Source organism: Ursus maritimus, unplaced genomic scaffold (assembly GCF_017311325.1).
Source record: "Ursus maritimus isolate PB19 unplaced genomic scaffold, ASM1731132v1 scaffold_12, whole genome shotgun sequence".
NCBI classification, from domain to species: Eukaryota; Metazoa; Chordata; class Mammalia; order Carnivora; family Ursidae; genus Ursus; species Ursus maritimus.
Genome location: NW_024423564.1, coordinates 62,985,285 through 62,999,555, shown reverse-complemented (window position 1 = coordinate 62,999,555; position 14,271 = coordinate 62,985,285). Strand labels below are relative to the sequence as shown.

Here is a 14,271-nt window from a genome sequence, read left to right as displayed (position 1 = left end):
TCTTGGAGTGATAAAAATGTTCTGCAAGTAGATAACGATGATGGCTGTGCAATTCTGTGAATATACTAAAAACCACTTAAATGTACATTTAAAAACAAAAAAAGAGATGTCACTCTGGCTCTGTGTAAAAGATGGAGCAACAGAGTCAAGGATGCTTTAAAGAGATAACAGATAAAAACTGTTGGGGCCAAAACTATAGCGCAGTGGTGATATACTTAAGAGGACTGATTCTAGAGATATAGAGAAGGTAGAATACCATAGTGGTTAAAGTTGTGGGCTTTAAAGAAAAATACATCTTGCATCCAACCTCAGCTCTGCTACTTGCTAGTCATGTGATTTGAGTTAATTTCCTAAGCCTTTCTGAGCCTCAGCTCCCTCATTTATAAAATAGAAGTGATAAAAAATTGAATCTAGCTCATAAAGTTATCCTGAGGATTTTTTCATTAATTCAAAAATAATTGTTCAGTACCTGCTATGGGCTAACCTCTGTTCTAGCTACTCAAGATATAGCAGTAAACAAAACAGACAAAACTCTGAATTCATGTAGCTTACATAAATTATTTTTAAAAGTATAAATATATAATATATGTAAAATCATAAGTTGATAAGGAGAAAAACATATCAGGAGAGAAAGAAAAATAGATGAAAGAGTATGTAAGAAGGGGGAGGGGGTGAGATTTCAAGGGTGGTCAGAAAAGTCCCCATGGATAAGGAAACATTAGAGAAAAGATTTAAAGTAAGAGATGACGAAGAGTATATCCAGTGTGGGGAGCAATCAGGGCAAAAGGAACAGCAGTGAAAGGCAGGGGTGTGCCTAGTGGGTTTGATAAACATCAAGGACGCCAACATGGCTGGGGCAGAGTGAGAATAAGGGTGAATGATTAAGAAAGGAAGTCAGAGAGGTTATAGTATCCTATATCAAGTGTGCTCTTGTAGGCCATTGTAAAGCCTTTGCCTTTTACACTGAATGAGATGGAAAGTTACTGCAGTTTTGAGTAGAGGAAGAACATCGTATGGCTTAGGTTTAAAAAAATTATTTGGACTACTGTGGGAAAAATAGGTCGCAGATGCCCTCCAAGTGCTCATTCTGTAGTACTAAAGATAAGGCAGAAATGGATGCTCAAGATAAGTATATACAATGCCTGTAGGAACCAAAAGGAATTTTCAAGTAAATGTGAGGGTCAGATCAAGGAAAGCATCCAAAGAAGGTGCTATCTGAGGTGAACCTCAAAATGGAGCAAGTGCAGAGCGGAGCTTGATATCCCACAGCACTTAAACCATTGCAGTAAGTGTTCAGAAGATAGGGGTTGGAGCACAGAATGGGAGCTATGGCAGGACATGAGGCTAGAGAATGGGGCCAGCTTAGGAGATCTTTGAAATGCCAGCTACTGCGTGAGCATTTTTTGGTAGGTCGTAGTGCTGTTACGGGCTCTTCTGCATAATTGAGCCCACTTATTAGCCTGATAAGTCATATTGGTTTCTGTATTTTAATCAGTCTAAAGTTGCTTTCTTCTCCATTATGTACTTACGTCATATTTAGAGTTTTGTGTTTCACTAGGGTTTTCTGGTAAGATCATCTCCAGTCTACTGCACTGATTCTGTTAATTTCTTTCCAAACAATGTACTGCCACATGCCCATTCACTTTTTTTCCAACTTCATCTTCCAACTCCAACTGCATCCCTCAGTGTTGGTAGGAAAGTCTAACATGTTACCCCTTAGGGCCCTGCCAGAAAGGGGTGGGAAATAGGTTGGCTGTGATCAGAACTAACCTGTCCAGAGTGTTAGGACCAGTCGAAGTGGACAAGAGTTGAAGGTGAAGAGTCATATCCACCCAGGGTAGAGAAAGACACAAGGGGCACAGTCTCATAACGGAGGTAACAATTTTTTCAGGAACTCAGTATCAATGCCAATGATGGGGCCGGCCGCCTTGCAGACTATATTTATGATGTCATTTGAAAGTATCCAAACCTCTGTCTTTATAGACTAACCAGGTAAGTGTTGAGACCATTACCTTCTCTACTACGTTATTGTGGCTTTGGCCAAGTCCCTTCCCTTCTCTGGACCCAAGGTCCCGTCTATAAAGTAAGAGGGCTAAATTCATCCCTCTCTAGGGCTGCTTCCAACTCTGACATGCTCTAATCTTTCTGTTACCTTTTATTCTGTATTAAACTCGTAACTCGTGCCAGGGATTTTTCTAAGCATGAGACCCTCTTTCTCACCCCTTCTCTCCTCACCCCCAAACCCCTGTTATGAATTATGTTGGACTTTTCTTGTTTAAAACATTTGGGGAAAGTGGTATGTTAGGAGGTTTATTTCACATAACGCATTTGAGAGAAAAATCACATAAAGGGCTTTGTTTTGTTCCAGCGGCTGAGAAAGTAAAACCACCAGAAAGACGTGTAACATCATTTTGTACTGCCCTCAAGTGGTGACCCAAATGGCTTCCTGGTTGCAGTTTAAGGAATAAAATATTTTCAGAGGAGCCTGAGGCTAGTGTATTTGATCTAATCTCTTATCTTATAAAGAATGGGCTGAGGCTCACCGTTGTTCTTATCCGCGTACAAATCAGTTCTAGTTTCTCCTATCTGTAACGAGCTATTTTATAACCTTGACTCCCTCTCCAGTCCTATTTCTCTGCTCCCCTTCACAGACAAATTTCTTAAGAGTTATCTGTATACTGTTTCTATTTCCTCATCTCCAATTGATTTTTAAGCTTTTTACTTCAAAATAATTTCAAACTTTCAGAAGAGTTGCAAGAATATTAAATATAATTCCTATATGCTCTTTACCCCAATGCATCAGACTTTATATTTTGCCACAATCTCTTTATCTGTGTGTGTGCGTATGTGTATGAAGGCACGCATATATACATTTTTTTCCCCAAACCATTTGATATGTAGTATTAACCCTAATATCCTAAACATTTGAGTGGGTATTTGCTAAGAGCAAGGATGTTCTCTTATATACCTGCATTCCTCCCCCCACACCCAGTATGATGATCAAATCTAGGAAATTTAGCATTGATATAATCCTTATATTTAGCCCATATTCAAAGTTCACTTATTGGCCTGATACTGTCCTATTTAGTAGTTTTCCCTCTGATCCAGTGCCTGATCCCTAATCATGCATTGCATTTCATTGTCATAAGCCTTTAGTCTCCTTTAATCTGGAAGAGTTCCCCAATCTTTCATTGTTACTCACGATATTGACATTTTTGAAAAGTATAGGCCAGTGTTTTGTAGAATTTCCCTCTGTTTGGTTTTGTTCCATGTTTTCTTATAATTCAGTTTTTTGCTGTTGTTGTTGTTTTTGTTTTGCTTTGTTTTCTGAGGGAGCAGACATACTACCCATGGGATGTTATGTCCTCGGTGCGTAAGATGAGGAAAAACGTGGTGTCGCTTGGTATCATTATTGATGGTGTTCACTTTAATCAGTTGGTAACGGTGGCATCTGCAAGGGTTTTTCACCGTAAAGTGATCATTTTTTCCTATGTAAGTAAGAAGCAATCTTTGGAAAGGTACTTTGAGACTGGATAACTATCTCGTTCCTTCTCAAACTTGTGCTCAAAGTTTTCAGCATTCTCTGATAATTGATCATTTCTACTACTATGTCTTCAAATGCTGGTTATGCTAATGACTTCTAAATTCATATCTTCATCTCAGATCTTTCTTCTGGGCTCCAAACTTACAACCAACTGCCTGATTGATATCTCCTTGGATTTCACTGACATCTTAACATGTCTAAAATAGAACTCCTAATCAAGGTCTGAATTAATTACTCTAATGGTTGCAAAACGGTGATTTTATAACTCCATTATTCCACCACCATTTTTTTCATTGGCATTCTACTGTAAACAATATCTTTCCCTTTTCTCTTATTTAATTATTTATTTATTATCATTAGTATAGACTCATAGATTCTTATTTTATTTAATAGGTTATAATCTATTACTCTCATTATTCATTTTAATGTTCAACTTGTCCCAGATTTGGCCAGTGAGAGTCCCTTCATACTGGTTCCTGTATCCTTTTGACACGCACCATCTTTTTTTTTTTTAAAGCACTTTTCTTGCTTTCTGGTATAATATGATGTTTCTGTTTCATTTTGTACTTTTCCTGTCTAGTCTTGGAAATCATCCATCTCTCCAAAGAGCTCCCCTTTTAGTGGGCATTGGTATTTAGAAACCAAGGTCTAGGCACTAGATATGCTCACTGTAACTGGGGTGTAATTGCTTTTAGCCCCTTTAGGTAAACAGAGTCACAAGGAAAAATGGCAACTTGTTGTAGTTCAACGATTTTCAATCATGAATTCATTACTAGTATACTCTAATTCCAATTCAGCACCACAGGGTTCTTTCTCCTATTCCTTATTTGTATCTTCCTTTTCCCACAGTGAGAACTCTGATTCGCAATAGCATCACTGTCTTTTTTCATTTGCTCAGTGTTATGATACACACAAAATAGTTTCAGAATTGCTACATGTCACTTAAAAAAATCTATTAAATTGGGTTCAAGATTTGTTTGCAGTTTTGTTTTGTTTTTACACTAAAGGTATACATAAAAAATACTGTGTTCAAAAGTAATTTGGATTTGTTTTTATTTTCCTTCAGAATATTTATATTACTTATTTATATATGGTTATGTTTGTTTTCTATTTATACCCAGTTTTAGGATCCCTTTCATTCTTGTAGATTCAATTTTCTTTTTGAATATGTAAAAGTTAACATCGTCCAAAAGTCAAATCTATATGAAGACATATGGAATGCTTCACGAATTTGTATGTCATCTATATGTAGGAGTCATGCCAATTTTCTCTGTATTATTTTGTTTTTAGTATATGTGTTGTCAAAGTAAGAACACCTCTGATTCATCTTCAGCCTATATGATTCTTAGCACCTACACACACACATACACACACACACACACACTTCACTGAAATTGTTCTTGTCAAGGTCATCAATGACTATTTTTTCTATCCTTATCTTATTTGACCTTTCCACTCTCAGCTGACCTCTCCAATTTTCTTGAAACACTCTACTTTCTTGGTTTCGATTCCACGCTCTTCTGGTTTTACTCTCTTTTCATAGGCCTCTCTTCATTCTCCTTGTTTGTTCAACCACCCTAAAATGTGTTGCTCCTTGGGACTCTTCTTGGCTCCCTTTACTTCTCTCTGTATCCTCTCTTCCTAGATGGTCTCAACTACTTCTGTGTCTTCAAATGCTGATACCCGCAAACGAGGCTTTGAATGCTGGTTATGCTAATGCATTCTAAATTCATATCTTCATCCCAGACCTCTCTTCTGGGCTCCAAACTTACAACCAACTGCCTGATTGATATCTCCTTGGATCTCACTGACATCTTATGTTTAACACGTCTAAAATAGAACTCCTAATTTCTCTGCCAAACGTGCTTCCTCCAAGCTCCTCCTTCTCAGTAAATGTTACCGCCCTCCCCCTGGTTGGCTAGCTAGAAACCTAGAAGTCAGTCTTGATTCCTTTCTTTTCCTCAACCACAATGTCCAATCTACCTGCAAAGTATGAATATTTTACCTCTAAAAATACATCAAATTAGTCCATTTATCTCTGTCTCCACTACTACCACTTCACTCATCATCTCTTACGTAGGCTATTCATCAGCCTTATAACTGGCTTCCCTTTTATCCCTCACACATTCATTCTCTATACAGTAGCTACCATGACCTTTTTGAAAACAAAATAATAATACAAGCTTACATTTATTGGGTGTTTATTATGTGCTGCAAGCACTTTGTATATATTTAATCTTCACAATGACCCTATGAGGTAAAATCCAATTCTACCTCTAATTTTATAGAGAAGGAAACTGGGGCACAGAGAGATTAAGTCATTTGCGCAAGGCCACACAGCTGGCAAATGGTAGAACGTAGGTTTGAACCCGGAGTGACTCTTTAGCCTTCAAGCTTATCCACACCTTCTATTGGATCTTGTTACTCAGTCTCAAATAATTTCATGGCTTCTCACTGGGGCTCACTGGGACTAAATTCACTGGAGCTAAATTCCCAACTCCATACATAGGCCTGTTGGGTCCTGGGACATGCCTCCTGCTTACCCCTCCAAACTCATCTCATGCTGTTCCCTTTCCTTCACTTTCCTTCAGCAGCCTGGCTTGTTTTGTTTTCTGCTTCTCAGCTTCCTAGAACATGATAAGCCCTTTCCTGCCAGTCAGCTTTACTTAACCTCCACCTCAAACTCTCTTCTCCCTGGCTCCTTCTCATTCTCTAGGTCTCACTTTAACCATCTGTTCTGAGAGAACTTCCCTTACCGTGCTATTTCTTAAGTGGCTCCCTTCCTCATATGTTCTATCTCAGCTTCATATTTGTCTTCTTTTTACCCCTTAAAACCATTTCTAATTACTTGTTTGTTTACTTGTTTTGTCTCTCTTCCCCACTAAAATTAAGTGTAATGAAGGCAAAGGCTGTCTTAGTCATTTTTGTGTATTCGGAGCCTAACAAGGTGCCTTGTTCAGAGAATTTCTTGAATAAACAAATATTATCGTTTTCTACTTCATAGCTTCTGCTTACAAATAATTTCTGCTTCCTCATCACTTTGGTTTGTCGCAGCCTAGACACCATCTCCTCTCACACAGGCCTCTACTCAACCTCATGGCCTCTCTCTCTGCATCCCTTTAGTCATAGTTTTTATCGTTGCTAATTGCCTCAATCGCCTCATATTTCCGAACTCAAATTCCTGAGAGAGAAATATTGATTTGTCCAACTTATTTTTTAGGAGGCGGACCACATTTGTAGGTCATTGACCAGCTCGTGCGTTGCTTGCCTTTGGGTCAGATTCCCAGTCCTGGTCCAAACAGTCGTGTGGGGCAGGGGTGGGGAAGGGGGAATGTTCTGCACAGTGCTGCCTTTTGGCAGGGCTGAGGATTAGGAGGCATGAGAATTGATTGTTGAGCACAAGCGGCAGCCACAGCAGCAGCCGTGGCAAATTGTTAATCGGGCCTCACTTAAGGGTCAGGTTCCCCAATAGCTCTCTGGGAGGCAGGTCTCAGGTTATCTTGAGTTCTGTTTACTCTCCCTCTGAGAATAATAAACACAAATTAAAGCCCTCTTATTTACACAGCATTTCTAAAACTAAAAAGAGTGTTTGCATCCATGTGCATTTTGTACGTCCAGCAACTCTGTGAGGCAAAGAATATTGTCTCTATTTTACAAATGAGGAAACTGAGGCTCAGTTTCCTTGCCCAGTCAGATACATATTAAATAAGAGCTGGCACCAAATCCCAGGTCTCTAGACTCCCATGCTTGAGCTCCTTTCACTGTATCTCGCTGCCTCATTTAAATGTTCAGTCGAATGTTCTTAAAAAGCCGGAGAATAATTGAAGTTTCCTCTAAAATAGCACTATAAGTGGGCTCCATGGGCTCTGGGTTCCCAATACACTTATCAAGTACCTAAGGATTTATAGAGCACCTACCACATGCCAGGTGCTCTGCTTTACAAACACTATCTCAGTTCAACCTCGCGATACTTACGTGCAGAAGATATTCTCATTCCCACTGAAGAAACTGAGGTTTAAGAGATTAGGTCACTATTCCAAGTTCACGACCTTGTATGTGGCACCGCTGGGATCCTAACTGAGATCTTTCTGACTCCAAAGCCCATCTTCCTTACATTTCACTAGACTGTCTCCCTTCTCCTTCTCAACTGGTCAAGTTACTTAATTTATGTGACCTTCCATTTCCTTGTCAGAAAACAGGGATATTAGTACCTACTTCATGGGATTATTATAGGTTTCTGAGCAATTATGTAGTAGAAGAGCCTAGTCCAGTAAACATAGCAGGTATACACTTTCAGTCTAGTGTGAATCTAAATCTTCACATGTGAAAAAAATTAGAATTATCAACTTCAGTGCCTATAACAGACAGGATCTCTTGTGAGACTCTATTTTGCTGGCAAGGATTCCTGGCCCAAATTCTGAAGACATAGGGCCTTGAGGGAAACAACAGTTATTCTCCTTTTTTTTTTAAAGATATTTATTTATCTATCTATCTATCTATCAGAGAGAGTAAGAGAGAGCATGAGCACAAGCAGGGGAAGTGGCAGGTAGAGGGAGAAGCAGGCTCCCTGCTGAGTAAGGAGCCCGATGCGGGACTCAAGCCCTGGATCCTGGAATCATGACCTGAGCCGAAGGCAGACGCTTAACTGACTGAGTCAGTCATTCTCTAAAACAACAGAGCAATTCAATGTACTTCGGAGATGAGAAAGAACCTGCTCTCAACCTAGCCATAATGTAGCAGAATGGAAATTAATAAGTGCTCAAAAAAGAAATTTGAGTATGTGTCTCATAAGCTTAAGACTTTCTCTAAGGCCGGGGAATTTTACATATAATCCTATCCAATCCTACAACAACTTTAAGAGGCAGGTCTTCTTGTGACCTCCATTGTTCAGGCTCAGAGAGTTTAACTGATCTGCCCAAGGCCACACATCTAATTTGAAGCAGAGAAAGAACTGGAGCCCAGTTTAGCGCTATTGCACCAAACTTTCAGCTGTCTACTCGCAAGTTAACCTGCCCTGAAACTTCAGGGCTCTTTGGATGGAAACTTACTCCCAGTCCGACACCATCCTGACATCTTGCCCATTCGTTGTTCTCTGGAAAGGAAAAATCAGTTCTTCAGGGATTGGCACAAGTTAAGGAGAATGCTGGCTAGAATGGCACTTTCCCACATAACAATACAGATAAATACCAACAATAAATACAGATACACAATACAAATACATCCAGATAAACAAATGAAACCATGTGAGAAATGCAAGAGCACGAATCACAACTAATCTTTGTATAGCACTTTCTGATTCACAAGACATAGGATTCTTATCTATTAGCCAATTTGCTCCTCATATCACCCCTTTGAGATAGGTATTATCATTGCCATTTCACAGATGAAGAAAATGAGGCTTGAAGAGGTTGATTTAATATGAGAAAGTGGACACTCTGGTCTCCCAGCCTCCATTCTTCCTTTTGTAATGATACCCTGTGTTTCCTTTAGAAATCAAATACCTTCCATCTCGGCAGCGGTGATTGGATCAACATGAGCACAGGACACATCAGATCTTTGAGAGTCAAGCTTGGAACTTTTGTTTAGGCTTTTGTTCAAGTTGTTAAGATGGAGGAATTCTCTTAAACCCATGGGTATGAGTCTGAAGTCAGTGGCTACTACCACAAGAAATATAATATTATGAATAAAACTACCTGCAGAAGAAAATTCTGCCTTGCCAATGAAAAGTAGAAATGGAAATAAAAAATAAAAAGGAATGCATAGTGAATGGATGGTAGGACTAAATCTTAATATATATTAATTACATTAAATGCAATAAGTTAATCTCACTAATTGAATTTTTAAAAATTACATCCAACAATAAATCGGCTGTAAGAGACATACTTAAAACATAAAAGGATAGAAAGATTAAAAATAAAAAGATGAAAAGAAATACACGAGGAAAATATAAACTGAGTTGTGATCTTAATTCTGTCAAAAAGAAATTTTAGTCTCAAAAGATAAATAGTGATAAAAAGTAATTATATATTCATAAAAGAAACAACAGGCAAACACATAAATGCACTTAACTATATAGTCTTAAGATACACAGAACTGCAGAGAGGAATAGATAGATGCATAATTGTAACTGAAGATTTTAATCTCTCCCTCTCAGAAACTGATACATCAAGGCTCGAATCCTATAATTACCGTATTTTAACAATTCTACGCCTCATACGAGGCAGGACTCTGGGAGAATTAAAGACATAATAAATGTGAAAAAATTACTTAAAAAAATAGGAGACTGTTATAGTTTGCGACCAAGAAGGGAAAGGCAAAACTTCAAAGTCACAGACTATAACACAATCATATTGATGAATAATAAGGATTCCCATGTAACAAAATACACTGTAACTAGATGAAAGACAAAGCAACTAGATGAATGGGAGAAGATATTTGAAATGCTTAGCATACAAAACTCTGGCAAGTAAATAAAACAGCAACCTCTGGAGAAAAATAAGCAAAAGACATGAACAGAGAAGAACTTCAAAAATCCAAAGGTATGTGAAGAGATGCTCAAAAAAACCCAGAGAAATGTTCATTGAAACAGCAATGTGCTATTGTTTTATACCTATTACACTATAAAAATTAGAATGTTCGATAATGCTTGCTGTGCTGTTGTGGGGATGCTGGAACCCTTCTGCATGGCGGCAGGAGTACAGGCTGCTATAACCATTGTGGAAAGCAATCTGATAGAAATTATGAGAATTACGAACTCACATACTCTATGAGTCCAGAGTTCCTCTCCTGGAATTTATCTCAAAGAAGTTCTTGGGTGCAGACACACAAAAGAATAAAATACTAATCAAAGTGTTATTTATGATGGGGAGGACTTAAAGACAACCTGTTTGGTGATCTATCACTGGAGAATAGATGACTAAAATGTAGTAAATTTTATATCATGAAGTATTACACAGCAATCAGAAGCAATTATACACAGCAACATGAATGCTTTTGAAAAACATTGTTCAGTGAAAAATCTGAAGAAACGAAGTGAGATTTTAACACTGTGCCATTTGCATAAATTAAAATACATCCATACCGAACAAAACTTACATTTTATTTCATTTTTTTAAAAAATTTTGTTTATTTGTCAGAGAGAGAGAGCACAAGCAGGGGGAACAGCAGGCAGAGGGAGAAGCAGGGCTTCCTGCTGAGCAAGGAGCCAGATGCGGGACTTGATCCCAGGACGCTGAGATCATGACCCGAGCTGAAGGCAGATGCTTAATCAACTGAGCCATCCAGGCATCCCAAAATTCACATTTTATAAGAACATATACAAATGAAAAGATATACACCAAATAGAACTTAGTTGCCTGTGTGGGGGAAGGGAGGGGACTAAAGGTGAAAAAATAAATAAGAAAACTTCAAAGTATAACACCAACCTAAGATGATAAAATGCCATGTACTGAGGAGTGTGGTTAACTAAACCCTCTACACCTAAAGTCAAACCATCCAATCAACAAATGAACATAACCCTGGGAGGAAAGATGATAGGTATTGTATAGTTGTTTCTGGATTTGGGGATAATGAGAAATTTTTATATTCTTCTTAATACACTTACAGACTCCAAATTTTTACATTGAACACCTGTTATTTTCTAAAATAAAATCTATAATCAGAATTTAAAAAAAACAAAACTTCAGGCGTCTGGGTGGCTCAGTTAGTTGGGCATCCGACTCTTGGTTTCAGCTCAGGTCATGATCTTGGGGTCATGAGATCGAGCCCTATGCCAGGCTCCACGCTCCATGGGGAGTCTGCTTGAGATTCTCTGCCTCTCCCTCTCCCTTCGTCCCTCCCCCTACTCTTGTGCTCATGCTCTCTCTCCCTCTCAAATAAATAATAAATCTTAAACAACAACAGCAACAACAAAAACCTCATCTGGAGGATCATGTTTCAGTGGCAGAATGGTGGTATTCAAAAGACAAGACCTGGGAGGAAATATAAAAAATTTCGAAGTCTGTGCAGAAAGGGTAGAACTATGCATGTATTTTCCCTTGTTAAATTACCTTAATTTTTTAAATAATGTTTGTACAATCTATCAAAATAAAGACCAGAGAAATTTAACAAAAGTAAAAGCAGCATTTTTTAAATGACTTTTTTTTTTAAGTAAGCTCTACGCCCAATGTGAGGCTTGAACTCACAACCCCAAGATCAAGAGTTGCATACTCCAAAGCATCAACCTTGATTTTTTTTAAGATCTATTTATTTATCTGAGATAGAGGGAGCCAGGGGCAGAGGAGTTTGGCAGAGAGAGGAGAGAGACTCCCCACTGAGCATGGAGCCTGCCACAAGGCTCAATCTCATGACTCCGAGATCAAGACCTGAGCCAAAATCAAGAGTCAGATGTTCAATCGACTGAGCTATCCAGGAGCCCCTAATTTTTTTTTTAAGATTTATTTATTTATTTTAGAGAGAAAGAGAAAGAGTGAGGGGAGGCAGAGGGAGAGGGAGAGAGAGAGACAATTTTAAACAGACTCCCCACGGCAGAGAACCAGATATGGGGCTCGATCTCACAAACCCAAAATCATGAGCTGAGCCGAAATCAAGAGTCAGAAGCCCAACCAACCGAGCCACACAGGCACCCTTTAAAACAAAAAAATTTAAGATTCCCAAAGCAGCAGCTTTAAATGCCTAAAATAGAGATTGCCCACAAGCCAGCCCTCCAGCCCCAATCCAATGTTCAGACTCAGGCACCAAAAGCCTTGCTCTTGTTCACAATGGGAAGATGCTTATGTTATATAAATAGGTATAAAAATGAAGGGTGCCAAAATATGCCACCCAAAAAATGCCACTTTAGCATAAAGATTATTTTTAGTGAAAAGCACTTGAAAAACAGCAGATACAATAGGGACACTCTGATCTCCTTTCTTCCTGAAAACAGGAGATAAAACTCCCACGTGAGAGCTGCCCTCCATCTACTAAGAGAAAAGAAACATTCTTATCATCAAGGACAGAAAGTTGAAACTAAGAGAATTCTGCACAAACAGACCTTGTTAAAATAATTCTTATCTTCCTATAGCCTCCCTGTATGTTTTCATTATTTTTCCACAATTGCCTCTGTTTGTTCAACCTAGTTTAAAAGCATTTAAGTTTTGCCCCTTCTTTTGGTCTTCATTTCCTTATGAAGGCTCCTGTGTCACATAAAATTTATATTAAATAAATTTGTGTGCTTTTCTCCTGTTTATCTGTGTTATGTCAATTAAATTCTGAGGCCCGGCCAAAAACCCCAAAAGGGTAGAGGTAAAGTTTCCCCTCCTCTACAAAGACCAAGTTTCCCAAGCCAGAATGTTCCAAAGATTATAAGTCTCAGAAACTACACTAGGCACCAACCTACAGGAAAAAAAAGGAGGAGAAATACTTGCTATTCCTCCCTGACTCACCACCCAACTCCTGTATCTGGGTGCCCTGCTCTTTGACTCTGAAATTTCATCCACAGACATACTCTTACACATTCTTCAAGATCTGGCTCAAAAGTCAGTTCCTTCATGAAATCTTCCCTGAAAACACCAACCAGAGTTTTGGTCAATCTTTCAATTACTATTTATCGAGCATCTACTATGTTCCGAACCCATATTTATAGCCCTGTGCTATCATATGACAGTTGTGCCTGAGCCTGACTCCCCGGCCAGACTGGAATTAGTCCTCGGTGTACTTCTTGTCAAACAAAGACAGGAAGGAGTCAGCATTGAATCCTCACCACTGAGTTTGCGGAAGGTCCTGTTATTAACCCTGTCTCACAAATGTGAAAAATGAGGCACAGGAAAGTTAGATCACTTGCCCAAGAAAAGACAGCTGATAAATGGCAGAATCAAACAGCTGGCGATCACATTAGCTGTATCACTTCTTAATATGAAAAGGCTGAAAAGGCTGTCACACGTCACTCAATCGCTTGTCTACATGTTTGGTTTTTGGAATAATTTTTAAAAGTGGAAAACTACTTTTTACTTATTTATCTTAAAATGGTATTTCTTCTGTGTCGGTTGATGCCTACGATCTGTGTTCAATATAAGAGATATTCACTCACTCATTCAACCTCCTAGTGCAATAGAAGGAAAAGCTTTGGAACCAGACCAACTTGAGCTCAGATACTGGCCCTGCCCCTTACTGGTGGTTTGACCCTTAGCAAATGACCTGCCTGTTCTAAGCAGTTTCTACATCTGTAAAATGAAGATAATAATGGTATCCTCTACAACTGCTGCTGTGAGGATTAAATGAGCACATCACAAGAACTCCTCAAATTTATGGGAAAGTGCTTTGCAATCTGTAAAGAGCTACGTGAATGCCTATGATAGTGATGTTGTGAGCAGGTGGTAAGAAAAGATAAGTGTAAGACCAGCAACCCTGCAAACAAGTCACAATTATTTAAAAATTAGGGCACAAAACAACAGAGGAGCAAAAGGACTTTCACAAAGTACCTTCTTTATGTTAAGAGAAAGACTGATTTTGTTTTTAAGTGTTCGATACCTCTGTAAAAAGAAAACATCATCACCCACAAGTACAACCATCAGAACTACTCAGTGAATACTGAGTAATACAGATATTTACACAAAATAAAATTCCCTGGATGTACTGAGATAAGTTGAAAGTGAGGACCAACTTGATATAGAATCTTATTTACCAATAATTAATTTCCTAAACACTGCAATAATGATGGTAGGAACTGTAACTATTTGTTGACTATATAT

General features: G+C 38.6%; 1 non-coding gene across 1 annotated transcript; it reads right to left on the bottom strand.

Annotated features, from left to right (window-relative positions):
- Window positions 1–4,751: 4,751 nt before the first annotated feature.
- On the bottom strand, window positions 4,752–4,860 carry LOC121102107. Its single transcript, XR_005834202.1, has one exon. It is a non-coding gene; the product is annotated as a U6 spliceosomal RNA (small nuclear RNA).
- Window positions 4,861–14,271: the final 9,411 nt, after the last annotated feature.